The 15,364-nt window shown below is 41.0% G+C and overlaps 1 long non-coding RNA gene across 4 annotated transcripts; it reads right to left on the bottom strand.

Annotated features, from left to right (window-relative positions):
* Positions 1 to 5,414: 5,414 nt before the first annotated feature.
* Positions 5,415 to 9,877, bottom strand: LOC125519866. Of its 4 annotated transcripts, XR_007288352.1 has the most exons (7): positions 9,387 to 9,877; positions 7,898 to 8,130; positions 6,615 to 7,450; positions 6,452 to 6,534; positions 5,984 to 6,220; positions 5,626 to 5,858; positions 5,467 to 5,527 (listed from the first exon to the last, which is right to left on the bottom strand). It is a non-coding gene; the product is annotated as an uncharacterized LOC125519866 (long non-coding RNA). The 4 variants fall into 4 exon arrangements; XR_007288349.1 differs by having other exon boundaries at positions 6,452 to 7,450; XR_007288351.1 differs by having other exon boundaries at positions 5,984 to 6,534.
* Between the last annotated feature and the right edge of the window lie 5,487 nt (positions 9,878 to 15,364).

Here is a 15,364-nt window from a genome sequence, read left to right as displayed (position 1 = left end):
TTAATATCATCTTTCAAAATGGAATCAGGAGTCATAGAAAGCAAAGTAATATTTTTATCGTTATGAACAAGAGTATACTGATTGTTTCTACCATGGTGTACAGAATTTTTATCAAATTGCCATGGTCTACCAAGTAATAAAGAACATGCTTGCATAGGTACCACATCACAATCAACATAATCAGCATATGTAGAGATACTAAAATGCACACGAACAGTACGTGTTACCTTAACCTTGCCGCTGTTGTTGAACCATTGGATGTAGTAAGGATGTGGATGTGGTCTTGTGGTGAGAGATAGCTTCTCCACCATCTTCATGCTAGCCAAGTTATTGCAGCTCCCTCCATCTATGATCACGCGAACAGAACGTTCCTTCACAACTTCCTTTGTATGGAACAAATTATGCCTCTAATTTTGCTCAGCTTGTGTAACCTGCACACTCAAAACACGTTGAGCAACTAAACATTCATACCTGTCAGCATCTTCAGGAGCCATGTATTGCGTCTCATGATCAGAATTGTCTCCACCGTGTTCGTCACGTGTAATAAGAGCCAAAGTCTCCTCATCATAGTCACTAGCGGACTCATACCCACCATCCTCAGTAACAATCATCACACGCTTAGATGGGCATTCTCTCGCATAATGACCTCCACCCTTGCAATGTCGACAAATAATATCATGTGTTTGCCCTGTTGATGCCATGGATGAAGAAGAGCTCTTTGCAGGCCCAGAAGGTGTGCTCTTGGCAGATAGTGGTGATTGTGCCTGCTTTATTGTATCACGGTTGGAGGTGGTAGCCGACGGAGGCGCCGGTGTAGCAGAACGTGTGGAAGTAGATGATGCACGTGGTGTCCATGATGAAGGTCGACCTGCAGAAAAGTTAGTCCGCGCCAATGCCTGTCGATCCTGCACTTCACGTTCAGCTTTACAAGCAAGATGGAATAAACGAGTGATATTAGTATACTCCTTATACTCTAGAATCGTCTGAATCTCTCTATTTAATCCACCCATAAAACGTGCAAGCATAGCTTCATTCTCCTCAACAATACCACATCTAATCATGCCAGTTTGTAATTCCTGATAATATTCTTCTACAGAATTTTTTCCCTGTCTTAGGCGCTGCAATTTTTGAAGTAATTCACGTTGATAATATGGTGGAACCCAACAAGTACGCATAGCAGTTTTCAAAGTAGCCCAAGTAGCCGGAATAGGATATAATCTACAATGCTCAGACCACCAAACACATGCAAAACTAGTGAAAGCACAAACAGCAGCAGGAACACGTCTCTCCTCGGGATATTGTAAACATGTAAATCATTGTTCAGTTTCTAACTCCCAAGTAAGATATATATCAGGAACATATCTACCCTCAAATGGTGGAATATTCAATTTTAGTTTAGGGAGATGGTCATGATCTCGTACCTGAGGGTGAGCTCTACCATTGCCATTATTTGCATGTGGACGACCTGGTGGTTGCTGTGCTGTTGGTGGCACGTAGTTCTGATTTTGATCAACCTCATCCTCATAATCTCCCACATAAGCATCCTCCTCCAAATCAGCAGTAGGAGCCACAGAAGTATCAACAGCAGCACCAGCAGTTTGGCCCAACTGAAGAGAGACACGGCTCGCTCGGCGGAGGGCTGTTTCCCGACGTGGAGGTAGTCGGAGTTGTTGCTGTTGTTGCAGAGGTGCGGCAGGAGCAGCCGGTGGTGGTGGTGGAAAACGCGAAAGCAATTCAGCAAACTTGTTATCGAGCTTTGTTTCAAATGTCTTCTCCATGCCATCTATCTTCTCCATGGCCTCTTCAAATCTGTTTATCACATCTTGCACCTGTCCATTCATCATTTGCTGAAACGTATCATGAAGCTCCTTGTTCGTCAAGTTCTCCCAGTCAGTCTCGTCGGCTTGTGATCCTGGCATGGTTAGCAGCAATAGAAACACACAAGAATATGATCCTACAGACTACTAACAAGTGGTGGTGGTGGCGGGTGTCACAAATCCGTCAAGAAAATCTCAAATTCTTACCAGTTCTTACCCAGCAGCAGGCGGTGATCGGCAACCGTTGTAGTCAAAAACTCTCAAAAGCTTGGATAGAGCGATTGCCAGGGAGAGTCAAACGCACGACGTAGATGTATGTGGAGCTGGAAAGGCTTATAGTATGGTAGCAAAAAGGGTCAGCAATAATCAATTCAAAGATGCAAAGTTGAATAAACGCTCAACGACGGTACTGTGCTGGTCCTAGGCTAGACCGTGCTAGAGACGCGAGCCTAGAACACTAACAAAATCACGGCGCTGCACGTAAATAAGGGAAAAGCACACTCTGGAACTTTTTTTCGCTCTTTTTTTTGCGCTCCTTTTTTTTTGCGCTCTATTTTTTGCGAAAAATCACTATAATGGCGAGTGTCTCAAAACTCTTCCCTCGTCAAATTGATAGGATGGGCACGAAAAAAAATTCACTTTTTTTTCGGAAATCAGGGCAGCGACGATGAAAAAGTGCGACAAAAAATCACTATGATAGCACGTGGCTCAAAAGACTCAGAAAAGCCTAAAAATAGGATAGGGAAAAAATTAACCGTGAAAATTTTGGCCTAAAAACTGCCCGGGGGTCTTTTTTTTCCGAGACCTACGCAGGTAAGGAAACACGACTCGGAATTTAGATTGATCTCAAGAACAAACCTAATATGAGAAGAATTCGGATTGGTGGTGGATATATGGTTGTGGTATATGGCAGCGGTGGTGGTATGTGGTAGCGATGGTGGTATATGGATACAGATTGGTGGTGGTATATGGATACGGATTGGTGGTGGTATATGGATATGGATTTAGAGCGATGGCGGATAAGCAAAAGTGGTAGATGGGCGATGATGATGGTGCGGCGGCGGCGTGACAACTTATGACCAGAACTCGAAACTCTAAAAGACTAGACTCTAAGACCAGCAACTTGACACGACGATGCAACCGCAAATTCAACAAAGCAAAAACGCTAAAAAGATTATGCAAAGGCTCGGATTGGTTTGGATGTGATGAACTAACCCTAATTTTTTTTGTGGCTTTTTTTTCGTGGACTGTAGGTATGAAGAACAGACTCGATCTAATCTACGAAAAACTGTAAAAATCTCACCGAGCAACCAGGAAATCTGATACCACTTGATAGGGGCTAAGGTGTCCCGATGTTTCGATGAGATGGTGGCTATCGTTTTCTGTGGGAGTCGACCTTGACGATCCGACTACGAACGTGCGAGACGTCGCGCCTTAGCAATCGCTAAACCAACTTCCGAGGGTTATTGACCACGCCGGAGCACGATCAACCTGACCACGAGGGTCTGTTTCCTGCGAGCAAACGAAGAACAAGTAAGAAACTGAGATTGCAATCGGGATATTGCGAATATAAGATGAAAGCTTTATTGATCAAGGTGGGGTTCTGTGACGTCTTGGTCTGGTCGTTGGACACAAACGAAGTACGCGAAGTTGCAGCTATGGCGAACTTTTAATCTAAACAAAACTCAAAGTCTAAACGACGCCCTAAGGGCTGTATATATGGAGGAAGAGGGGGGAATTTCGTGGCCCTTAAGGGTGGGGTCCGAAACCAACCCTAACTCTTGTTTCCCCACACATACGGACTCTAAAAATAGCCTATACTTAAGTATTTCGAAATTACATGGGCCTGGCCCATTAATAAGGTGACGCAGAACCTAGAATAGCCTATGGACGAATATTATGAAGTGGCATCTTGTATATTTCGTCCAAGGCTTCATGCACTCCTTATGGCGGCTTCAAAGTCCTGAAATCATCACTTGTAACTCCGTTCTTGATCCCCTTGCGCATGCCATCAACTCCATGCGTGTTCTTACTCCAATATTCATCCTTTTCTAAGCTAGGCCCTTCATTTGTAAGCAAAACAAATGTATCCAATTTAGGCAGCATCATAATCTCATGAACATTAGAATCATTACCAAGAAACGAAAGTACCTGGTAATTTAATTGGCGTGCGCGAGCTCTAGTAATTGGTCCAGTATATATAACAGTAGGGGTTGTGGGTGTAACAATGGTATTGATGTCCTCATCAAACATTGTCTACTATGCTTAGGGCTGTTTTGAAGAATAACAAGAAAATGTGGGAAGAATGCTTGCCTCATATTGAATTTGCTTATAATCGTTCATTGCATTCTACTACTAAGATGTACCCTTTTGAAATTGTGTATGGTTTCCTACCTCGTGCACCTATTGATTTGTTGCCTCTTCCATCTTCAGAGAAGGTTAATTTTGATGCTAAAAAACGTTCTGAATTGATTTTAAAAATGCATGAGTTAACTAAGGAAAACATTGAGCGTATGAATGCTAAATATAAACTTGCTGGAGATAAGGGTAGAGAACATGTTGTGTTTGCGCCTGGAGATCTTGTTTGGTTACATTTGCGTAAAGATAGATTTCCTAATCTGCGCAAATCAAAGCTAATGCCACGTGCTGATGGTCCTTTTAAGGTGTTAGAGAAAATAAATGATAATGCATATAAACTTGAGCTACCTGTAGATTTTGGGGTTAGTCCCACTTTTAACATTGCAGATTTGAAGCCTTATTTGGGTGAGGAAGATGCGCTTTAGTCAAGAAGGGGAGGATGATGAGGACATCAATACCATTGTTACACCCACAGCCCCTACTGTTACATATACTGGACCAATTACTAGAACTCGCGCACGCCAATTAAATTAGCAGATACTTTCATTTCTTGGTAATAATTCTAATGTTCATGAGATTATGATGCTGCCTAAATTGGATACATTTGTTTTGCTTACAAATGAAGGGCCTAGCTTGAAGAAGGATGAACGTTGGAGCAAGAACACGCATGAAGTTGATGGCATGCGCAAGGGGATCAAGAACGGAGTTACAAGTGATGATTTCAGGATTTTGAAGCCGCCATAAGGAGTGCATGAAGCCTTAGACGAAATATACAAAATGCCACTTCATAATATTCGTCCATAGGCTATTCTAGGTGCTGCGTCACCTTATTAATAGGCCAGGCCCATGTAATTTCGAAATACTTAAGTATAGACTATTTTTAGAGTCCGTATGTGTGGGGAAACAAGAGTTAGGGTTGGTTTTAGACCCCATCCTCAAGGGCCACGAAATTCCCCACTCTTCCTCCATATATACAGCCCTTAGAGCGTCGTTTAGACTTTGAGTTTTGTTTAGATTAAAAGTTCGCCATAGCTGCAACTTCGCGTACTTCGTTTGTGTCCAACGACCAGACCAAGACGTCACAGAACCCCACCTTGATCAATAAAGCTTTCATCTTATATTCGCAATATCCCGATTGCAATCTCAGTTTCTTGCTTGTTCTTCGTTTGCTCGCAGGAAACAGACCCTCGTGGTCAGGTTGATCGTGCTCCGGCGTGGTCAATAACCCTCGGAAGTTGGTTTAGCGATTGCTAAGGCGCGACGTCTCGCACGTTCGTAGTCGGATCGTCAAGGTCGACTCCCACAGAAAACGATAGCCACCATCTCATCGAAACATCGGGACACCTTAGCCCCTATCAGAAGTTGCCACAGAAAAATCATCATCTTAAGATGAATTTTAACTTTCCATACCATTTTATAATTAGCACTGTGCAAGAGAAAAACTACTAACCGGGGTTATGGTAAGCCTGTCGTGGCTGCACAGATTGGAAGGAGCTGTAGGAGTAGATGTCGACGGGAGCACTGGTGTTGTTGCTGCTCGAGTCCATGACCCTGGTTTGATGGCGACCCCCTTGCCTGTTGAGGTACACAAAATGACGTTGATGCCGTCATGGAAATGGCGCGACACACCCCGCTCTATCGTCTTCATGGCCTCTTTCAAGGAAACATGGACTAATCGGTTTGCTATACCATGCACAAATTATTTCACAAAACCTTGGCATTATTTCATCTGTCTAACAGGTCATTCATATGTAGAATAAAACCCCCATGGTGGGATGGTAAAATGGTACTGATATATTAGAACCTACCATTCTCGGGTTCTTAAAGACAATTTGCACAGCAGCAGCCTCGCTGAGATGCTCTCAAAGACCATCGTAGGCAAATATCAGAAAGTGGTCAATTGGTTTGAGCTTGCGAACATGAATTTGTGGTTCAGCGGTAAGAGCTAGCCTCTTCAATGCAATAACAAGGCCAATTTTCTGAAATATTCGGTCCATGTTGTACTCCGGCTTCTTCAAGTAAATATCACCAATGGATCTTGACACCTGATAGTACATCAATCAAATGTTAGCTCATGTTATCTATCTATCTTTTGCTCTGCTTTGTATTGAACTTCATATCACAAGTTCTCCTAAGAGGGCAAACTAACTAATGAGTGATGACAAAAAATGGCAAGCATAAGCTAATCACCAAACAATGACAAGTTTATTAGCTCTAGAACGATAAATAGAGTATCTTATCACCAAAAGTGAAAGAGTAAATATGGACTGTCATACCAGGAATCCAGGATTCAGCATACTATATATGCAAAGTTGCAGCCACCAGGATTGCTACAATAGAGTGTCAATTCCAGTATTCGCTTGATAAGAGGAAAATTCTTCAGTACGTTAAGCAAGTTTCCAAGAACACAGTGAAAATCTTTTTAATTGGGATAATTACCATTTTTGAAATATGGCATACTTCATCTAACCCCTTACACACCCTCAACTTATTAACAAACTTAACTAAAATGAAGGTCGACGGTCAATTTCTTTCCAATTGTTACCTAGAAACACACTCAAAAGTCAAGGACATTAGTTAAATTCCAGGATATGACATCTAATGGCTCTATGCTATAAATTAGGCAGCTCTGAATCTCTGATATAATTTCATTACAATTATTCATATACCAGATTTCAGTGTGCAAACAAACTACCCAAAATCATAACGCAGACAAACCGGCGAAAAACCAACAGCTCCAAATGTTATCATCAATCAGTGATTTTTGCCTGTAATCTCTGACAGGGAGGCATGAAACTAATCAGATGGAATGGTATATCTATCGCGGTCTCACCTGAATCCCACTGTAAATAAACAAAATTATACGCACTTGCCCAAGGATATCATTCAATGTTCTAATGGATAAAACCTCAAGAATATGCAGGACTTCACATCTTAGAAAATACAGGAATACTAAACCAGGATCGCTCCATTTTTTGGAAGAACCGAAGGCTGGCCCAATGATACCAACATCAATCATGTCGCCCCAACACGAAAATCAAAAATCAATCATCACACTGCCTACCATGTTTTCTTCCATTTTGAGTCACCAACTTCGCTAACGAAAATTGCCTACTCGGATAAAGAAAAAAACCACATTTCAATTTGAAAGGAAATCATATCAAACATAGCGAAAACCTTCTGACGCTCCAAGTCACGTCCACAGAATCGGCCATCGCGTGATAGCCAGCTGCTCTTTCAACCCATGGTGATTCTGAAATCATCCTATGGTTTTCCTAAAAGAGCAAAAAAGAAAGGTATATAAGTTACAAGAAAATGCACACATGCAAAATTAGCCGGCACATGCAACTTTGTTTTTTCAAAATCACTAATATAAATTACAATGGCATGAGACAACTTCACTGCTAAACCAAAGTGTCCAGATTTTCTTTATGCCTACAGAAGTTAAAAAATGGAACAACTTCATCAAGAAAATGCTTCTCTTCAGTGCACTTATCAAGCTTTGGTGTAACGTTCAGAGCGTATCATGTAGTAGTAGAAACTTATAATTAATTCTATTTGATTTCTAGTAGAAGTGACTTATATCGGTAGTACATTATCTCAAAACCAGAGTCACAATGAACTTATAAGCTGATAATAAACGTCGATCAGATCATTGTACTCTCCGACAATCTAAAAGAGAGAAGGAGCAGATTTGTCAAAGAAAATGCACAGAAACATACCATAGATTACATCTTAACTTTCATGTTCAATAGAGCTTCATCCATTACTGCACCACCATTACATATCAACACATGGCATCTGCTTTGGACATAATACATGATGGACGTAGCCGTCACGAGCATAATCCCAAACCTTTGGCGTTTCTAATTCAAGTGAAAAGTGGTGCTCGGTTTCTCTCCAGTGTTCAATAACATGACTGTTGGGCTGGCATGGAGTGGAGCGGGGTGAGGCGCTGCAATTATCCAAAATTTCACATGCTATCAAGTTATAATAGTAAAGCTTGCCAGAATAAAGATGTGAAAATGACTTCTGTGTATCAGCCCACATGTAAAACATACAAGATTTATTCTGCCCCACAGAGATTAAACCAATGTGATATGTAGAACCCAAAAGACAGAACACTTATTTTTATGAAGAGGCAACTCCTTAAATGAATGTACGAAACACAAGCATTAAGCAGGGAATCAGCTGAATAAGAGTTCTTTAACATGGAGTAGGGAGAGATCAAGTCTGCTTATTTTATCCTATCTCAAAGCGCAACTTATGTGACTTGAAAATTATACTACTCCCTCCTTCGGAAATTCATGTCGCTCAAACGGATGTATCTAGCACTGAAATATGTTTAGATACATCCATTTGAGCGATAAGTATTTCTGCACAAAGGTAGTACTATTTTTTTCTCAAATATGAGCTCAACGGTATAATAACCTGTATTAAGTATAACCCACATTTGGTTTGTTAAATTGATGGTCAAAGTTAGATTTTGAAAGGTGTGGGCTTTTTCGTCACAATTGTGTGTATGTTCTCCCTGAATGATGTAGTGTCATAAAATAATTTCTCTACATAAACTTAAAGTAGGAACGACAATAGTTTACCAAATGTACACAATTCTGAAAGATAATTATTCACCTTCAAATAGCATGGAAAATATAAATAAGATGTGAATAGTTTGATAAGAAACCTCTTGCCAAGTCAGTAGACATTATTGTAAGTCATTGCATTTTATCTACAGCTCCATGATCCTCATTATAATCTGGAAGCTGGAATTGCACAGTAACACTCATGGGTCCCCAGCTTCTAAGCAGGCTAATTGATTTCTTAAAATATTTTTTAAGTGGAAAAGAATGAACCAAGACATGACTACGTATTACACACCCATCCTTCTTTCTTGGAGCCTCTATACATAGAGACCACATATGAATAGAAATTAGCACGAACTGTTCGCCTAATTGGTTCAGACTGAATATTGACAGAAGGAAATGCCACAATACATGCTTCTCATGCACTGAATATTTATGTGCAAACAGAAATCGGACAACACCAAATTTGACAATTGAATGCCTAAATATCTAAAGCATCAGTCCACGTCAAAAAATCAGTCCACATACTTCAGTTTGTAAAAACTAAAGCAAATGTCTAAATACCTGCATCTAATACAGTAGAAATACAGATGAAGAAGCCAACTTCAGTTTGATGATTCGTAGATACCTGATTATCGTTGTATTGGCCAATAAGTTGGGAATGTTAACTGAAGCCTCGTCGGTTGTGGCTGTGATTTGATTATGACAGGGGACGGGAGCCCAAGAGACTCTGGCACGCCGCCGCTGCCCCATCTTTCCACTCCCCATGTGGTGCCTGCCGCCGCCGCTAGGACCTCGCGACGTCCTGAGGTCGATGAAGTGCGGTCGCCATTGGATCGGACCAGGAGATGGGTTAGAGAGACACGGATCCGGTGTAAGCAAGGGTGGGGGTGGCCAGATCGGCACCATGGTGCTTGCCGCAGCTCTCCTCTTGTCTAGTTCAACCGCTCGCTGGGCATGGGAGAGGCGGCAGGGCCATGCGGGCCAAGCGAGCTGCAAGCCCGGCAGCGAGGGGCGGCGAGGAAGCGAGAGGCGGCGAGGAGTCGTGCGCGCGGGGGGATGGGGGCCGTGGGGCTGTGCGGTTTCAGGAGCGAGGGGCAGGGCGTGGGGTGGGGAGCGTTTTTTTTTCTTTTTGAGAAGGGGCGGGTAGGATTAGCGATCGATGGCGCGGCGTGGCTTAATTGCGTGCCTTGTTGCGTTAAACATAGAGGTGTTTTAGACCTTTGGATATAATAGATAGACGGTTCTAGTTATTTGGATCTTTCCCTCTCTTTCTTGGTAGTAGATTAGCGTTTGTGCCAAGTAGAACCGTTGGGAAGACTTGGGGAAAATTTTGTTAAACTAGCTATAAAAAAACAGAAACTTTAGCGCTCACGAGAACTGCTGTCATTTTTATTTGAAGAGTGTTATTTAGTTAATTATTTTTGAAGATGATCAATAGATAAATTCCTCACGTCCAGCAATTTATTTTAGAATTTTTGGGGTTCCAGATCTTGCGCTAGCTACAGATTACTACAGACTGTTCTGTTTTTGACACATTCTGTTTTTCGTGTGTTGTTTGGTTATTTTGATGAATCTATGACTAGTAAAATAGTTTATAATCCATATAGAAGTTGGAATACAGTAGGTTTAACACTAATATAAATAAAGAATGAGTTCATTACAGTACCTTGAAGTGGTCTCTTGTTTTCTTTCGCTAAAGGAGCTCACGAGTTTTCTATTTTGAGTTTTGTGTTGTGAAGTTTTCAAGTTTTGGGTGAATTCTTTTGATGGATCATGGAAGAAGGAGTGGCAAGAGCCTAAGCTTGGGGATTCCCATGGCACCCCCAATATAATCCAAGGACACCAAAAAGTCAAAGCTTGGGGATGCCCCGGAAGGCATCCCCCTCTTTCGTCCACTTCCATCGGCAATTTACTTGGAGCTATATTTTTATTCATCAACATGATATGTGTTTTGCTTGGAGCGTCTTGTATTATTTGTGTCTTTGTGTCTTAGTATGCCACAATCATCCTTGCTGTACACACCTTTTGAGAGAGCCATACATGAATTAAAATTTGATAGAATACTCTGTGTGCTTCACTTATATCTTTTGAGCTAGATGATTTTGCTCTATGTGCTTCACTTATATCTTTTGAGCGTAGTAGTTTTGCTCTATGTGATTCACTTGTATCTTTTGAGCTAGATAGTTTTGCTCTATATGCTTCACTTATATCTTTTGAGCGTTATAATTTTGCTCTATGTGCTTCACTTAGATCTTTTAGAGCCCGGTGGTGGATTTGTTTTAAAGAAACTATTGATCTCTCATGCTTCGCTTAAATTATTTTGAGATTTTCTTAATAGCATGGTAATTTGCTTAATAATAATATGCTTGGTATTCAAGATTTGTGAAACTTTCTTTTGAGTGTGTTGAATACTAAGAAAAGATTGAAGCATGATAATTGTTTTGAGATATGGAGGTGATAATATTAAAGTCATGCTAGTTGAGTAGTTGTGAATTTAAAGAATACTTGTGTTAAGGTTTGTGATTCCCGTAGCATGCATGTATGGTGAACCGTTATGTAACAAAGTCGGAGCATGATTTATTTATTGATTGTCTTCCTTATGAGTGGTAGTCGGGGATGAGCGATGGTCTTTTCCTATCAATCTATCCCCCTAGGAGCATGCGCATAATACTTTGCTTTGATAACTTCTAGACTTTTGGAATAGGTATATGAGTTCTTTATGACTAATGTTGAGTCCATGGATTATACGCACTCTCACCCTTCCACCTTTGCTAGCCTCTCTAATACCGCGCACCTTTCGCCGGTATCATACACGTACCATATACCTTTCTCAAAACAGCCACCATACCTACCTATTATGGCATTTTCATAGCCATTCCGAGATATATTGCCATGCAACTTTCCACCATCTAGTTCATCATGACACATTCATCATTGTCATATTGCTTAGCATGATCATGTAGTTGACATAGTATTTGTGGCAAAGCCACCGTTCATAATTTCTTCATACTTGTCACTCTTGATTCATTGCATATCCCGGTACACCGCCGGAGGCATCCATATAGAGTCATACTTTGTTTTAGAATCAAGTTGTAATCATCGAGTTGTAAATAAATAAAAGTGTGATGATCATCATTCAATAGAGCATTGTCCCAATAAAAAAGAGAGAAAGGCCAAAAAAAGAAGGCCCAAAAAAAGAAAATGAGGCAATGCTACTATCTTTTTTTCCACACTTGTGCTTCAAAGTAGCACCATGATATAGCAAGTCTCATATATTGTGCTTCAAAGTAGCACCATGTTCTTCATATAGAGAGTCTCATATGTTGTCACTTTCATATACTAGTGGAAATTTTACATTATAGAACTTGGCTTGTATATTCCAATAATGGGCTTCCTCAAATTGCCCTAGGTCTTCGTGAGCAAGCAAGTTGGATGCACACCCACTAGTTTCTTTTGTTGAGCTTTCATACATTTATAGCTCTAGTGCATCCGTTGCATGGCAATCCCTACTCACTCACATTGATATCTATTGATGGGCATCTCCATAGCCCGTTGATACGCCTAGTTGATGTGAGACTATCTTCCCCTCCTTTTTGTCTTCTCCACAACCACCATTCTATTCCACCTATAGTGCTATATCCATGGCTCACGCTCATGTATTGCGTGAAGATTGAAAAAGTTTTGAAAAAGTTAGAGTATGAAACAATTGCTTGGTTTGTCATCGGGGTTGTGCATGATTTAAATACTTTGTGTGGTGAAGATGGAGCATAGCCAGACTATATGATTTTGTTGGGATAACTTTCTTTGGCCATGTTATTTTGAGAAGACATAATTGCTTTGTTAGTATGCTTGAAGTATTATTATTTTTTATGTCAATATAAACTTTTGTCTTGAATCTTTCTAATCTGAATATTCATACCACAATTAAGAAGATTTGCATTGAAATTATGCCAAGTAGCACTCCGCATCAAAAATTCTCTTTTTATCATTTACCTACTCGAGGACGAGCAGAAATTAAGCTTGGGGATGCCTGATACGTCTCCAACGTATCTATAATTTTTGATTGCTCCATGCTATATTATCTACTATTTTGGACTATATTGGGCTTTATTTTCCACTTTTATATTATTTTTGGGACTAACCTATTAACCGGTGGCCCAGCCCAGAATTGCTGTTTTTTGTCTATTTCAGTGTTTTGAAGAAACGCAATATCAAACAGAGTCCAAACGGAATAAAATCTTCGGGAACGTGATTTTCTCACCGAACGTGATCCAGGAGACTTGGACCCTACTCCAAGGAACAAAAGAGGCGGTCACGAGGGTGGGGGGCGCGCCCCCCTACCTCGTGGGACCCTCGTTGCTCCTCCGGCGTACTTCTTCCTCATATATATACACACGTACCCCCAAACGATCAGAACAGGAGCCAAAAACCTAATTCCACCACCACAACTTTCTGTATCCACGAGATCCCATCTTGGGGCCTGTTCCGGAGCTCCGCCGGAAGAGGGCCGTCATCACGGAGGGCTTCTACATCATCATAGCCTCTCCGATGAAGTGTGAGTAGTTTACCTCAGACCTTCGGGTCCATAGTTAGTAGCTAGATGGCTTCTTCTCTCTCTTTGAATCTCGATACAAAGTTCTCCCCATCTCTTGTGGAGATCTATTCGATGTAATCTTCTTTTTTCGGTGTGTTTGTTGAGACCGATGAATTGTGGGTTTATGATCAAGTCTATCTATGAATAATAGTTGAATCTTCTCTGAATTCTTTTATGTATGATTGGTTATCTTTGCAAGTCTCTTGAATTATCCTTTTGGTTTGGCCAACTAGATTGGTAGTTCTTGCCATGGGAGAAGTGCTTAGCTTTGGGTTCGATCTTGTGGTGTCCTTCCCAGTGATAGAAGGGGCAGCAAGGCACGTATTGTATCGTTGCCATCGAGGATAACAAGATGGGGTTTATTTCATATTGCATGAATTTATCTCTCTACATCATGTCATCTTGCTTAAGGCGTTACTCTGTTTTTAACTTAATACTCTAGATGCATGCTGGATAGCAGTCGATGAGTGGAGTAATAGTAGTAGATGCAGAATCGTTTCGATCTACTTGTCACGGACGTGATGCCTATATACATGATCATGCCTAGATATTCTCATAACTATGCTCAATTCTGTCAATTGCTCAACAGTAATTTGTTCACCCATCGTAGAATACTTCTGCTCTTGAGAGAAGCCACTAGTGAAACCTATGGCCCCCGGGTCTATTTTCATCATATCAATCTCCATCACTTTAATCTTGCTTTGCTTTTTTACTTTGTCTTTACTTTTTACTTTGCATCTTTATACCAAAAATATTATATCTATCAGATCTCACTCTTGTAAGTGACCGTGAAGGGATTGACAACGCCTAATCGCGTTGGTTGCGAGTAGCTATCGTCTTGTGCAGGTACGAGGGACTTGAGCGTGGTCTCCTACTGGATTGATACCTTGGTTCTGAAAAACTGAGGAAAATACTTACGCTACTCTGCTGCATCATCCCTTCCTCTTTGGGGAAAACCAACACAAGCTCAAGACGTAGCAAGAAGGATTTCAGCAGCTCGCCCAGTTATTTTTGTTTTGGGTTAATTTGAAAAATGCCACTCCAAATCTAGTGTTTCCGAGAAATGCCACTGCAATTTCCAAATCTTGAAAATGCCATTTCATGCCATTTCAAGTGGCACTTTTCAAAGTCTGGAGTGCGTTTTTCAAAGTTTGCAAATTGCAGTGGCGTTTTCCAAAGTTTGCAAAAATTGCAGTGGCATTTTTCAAAGTTTGGAAATTGCAGTGGCATTTTTATGAATCGCCATAATTGGAGTGGCATTTATCTAATTTGTTTTTGAGACGGAAGCAGGGTGTCAACTGGGCTGTGCGGGGCACTCTGGCCTGTCTAGACAACCTTCTTTTTTATGTTTATCACAGACCAGCCTAGTAGTTTTTTTTCTTTGTGAAAATGGCTAGCCCGGTTTTTTGCGATTTGCCAAGTAAGTCGCTTTGTCAGGCCTGTAGGTCTGCAAATCTTTCAAGACGAGGAGAGCTTCATTCGGCTGGCCGAGAAAATGGCCTATCAGTAATGAGAAATGGGATGTACATTTTAAAAATACATCAAACCGGCAATTAGTTTCAAATTTTTTCTTTTCATTTCGAGATTTTAAATTGCGTTGATTTTTATGCGTGGAAAAATTTGTTGGATTTTATATTGATATACATTTATTTATTTTAAATCAGTTTGAATGTGACTCGAAATTTCGGGATTAAAAACAGTTCGTACAACACCGAAATATGCACAATTTCGTATAACTTTTTAACCGTGGCCACAATATGGGCTGTAATGCTAACAAAAACAATATGGGATCCAAAAAAACCTTAAGAATTAGAAAATGGGTTGTAAATTATTAGAAATAATGGCAGATGGGTTGTATGTCCATCCAACGGCTGTCGTGCTTCTTCAATCTCTGCTCTTCCTGCTCCAGCCACTCAAACAAGCGCTAGCGGGACTGCCTGCTCCCTCCTCCCCGCGGCCGGCTGTGCTGCCGCACAGCCCTCACCGCCCCACCGTACTCCCATCGCTGG

Source organism: Triticum urartu, chromosome 7 (genome assembly GCF_003073215.2).
Source record: "Triticum urartu cultivar G1812 chromosome 7, Tu2.1, whole genome shotgun sequence".
Taxonomy (NCBI): Eukaryota; Viridiplantae; Streptophyta; class Magnoliopsida; order Poales; family Poaceae; genus Triticum; species Triticum urartu.
The sequence above is the reverse complement of the archived record's forward strand: the minus strand, read 5'-3'. Positions and strand labels throughout refer to the sequence as shown.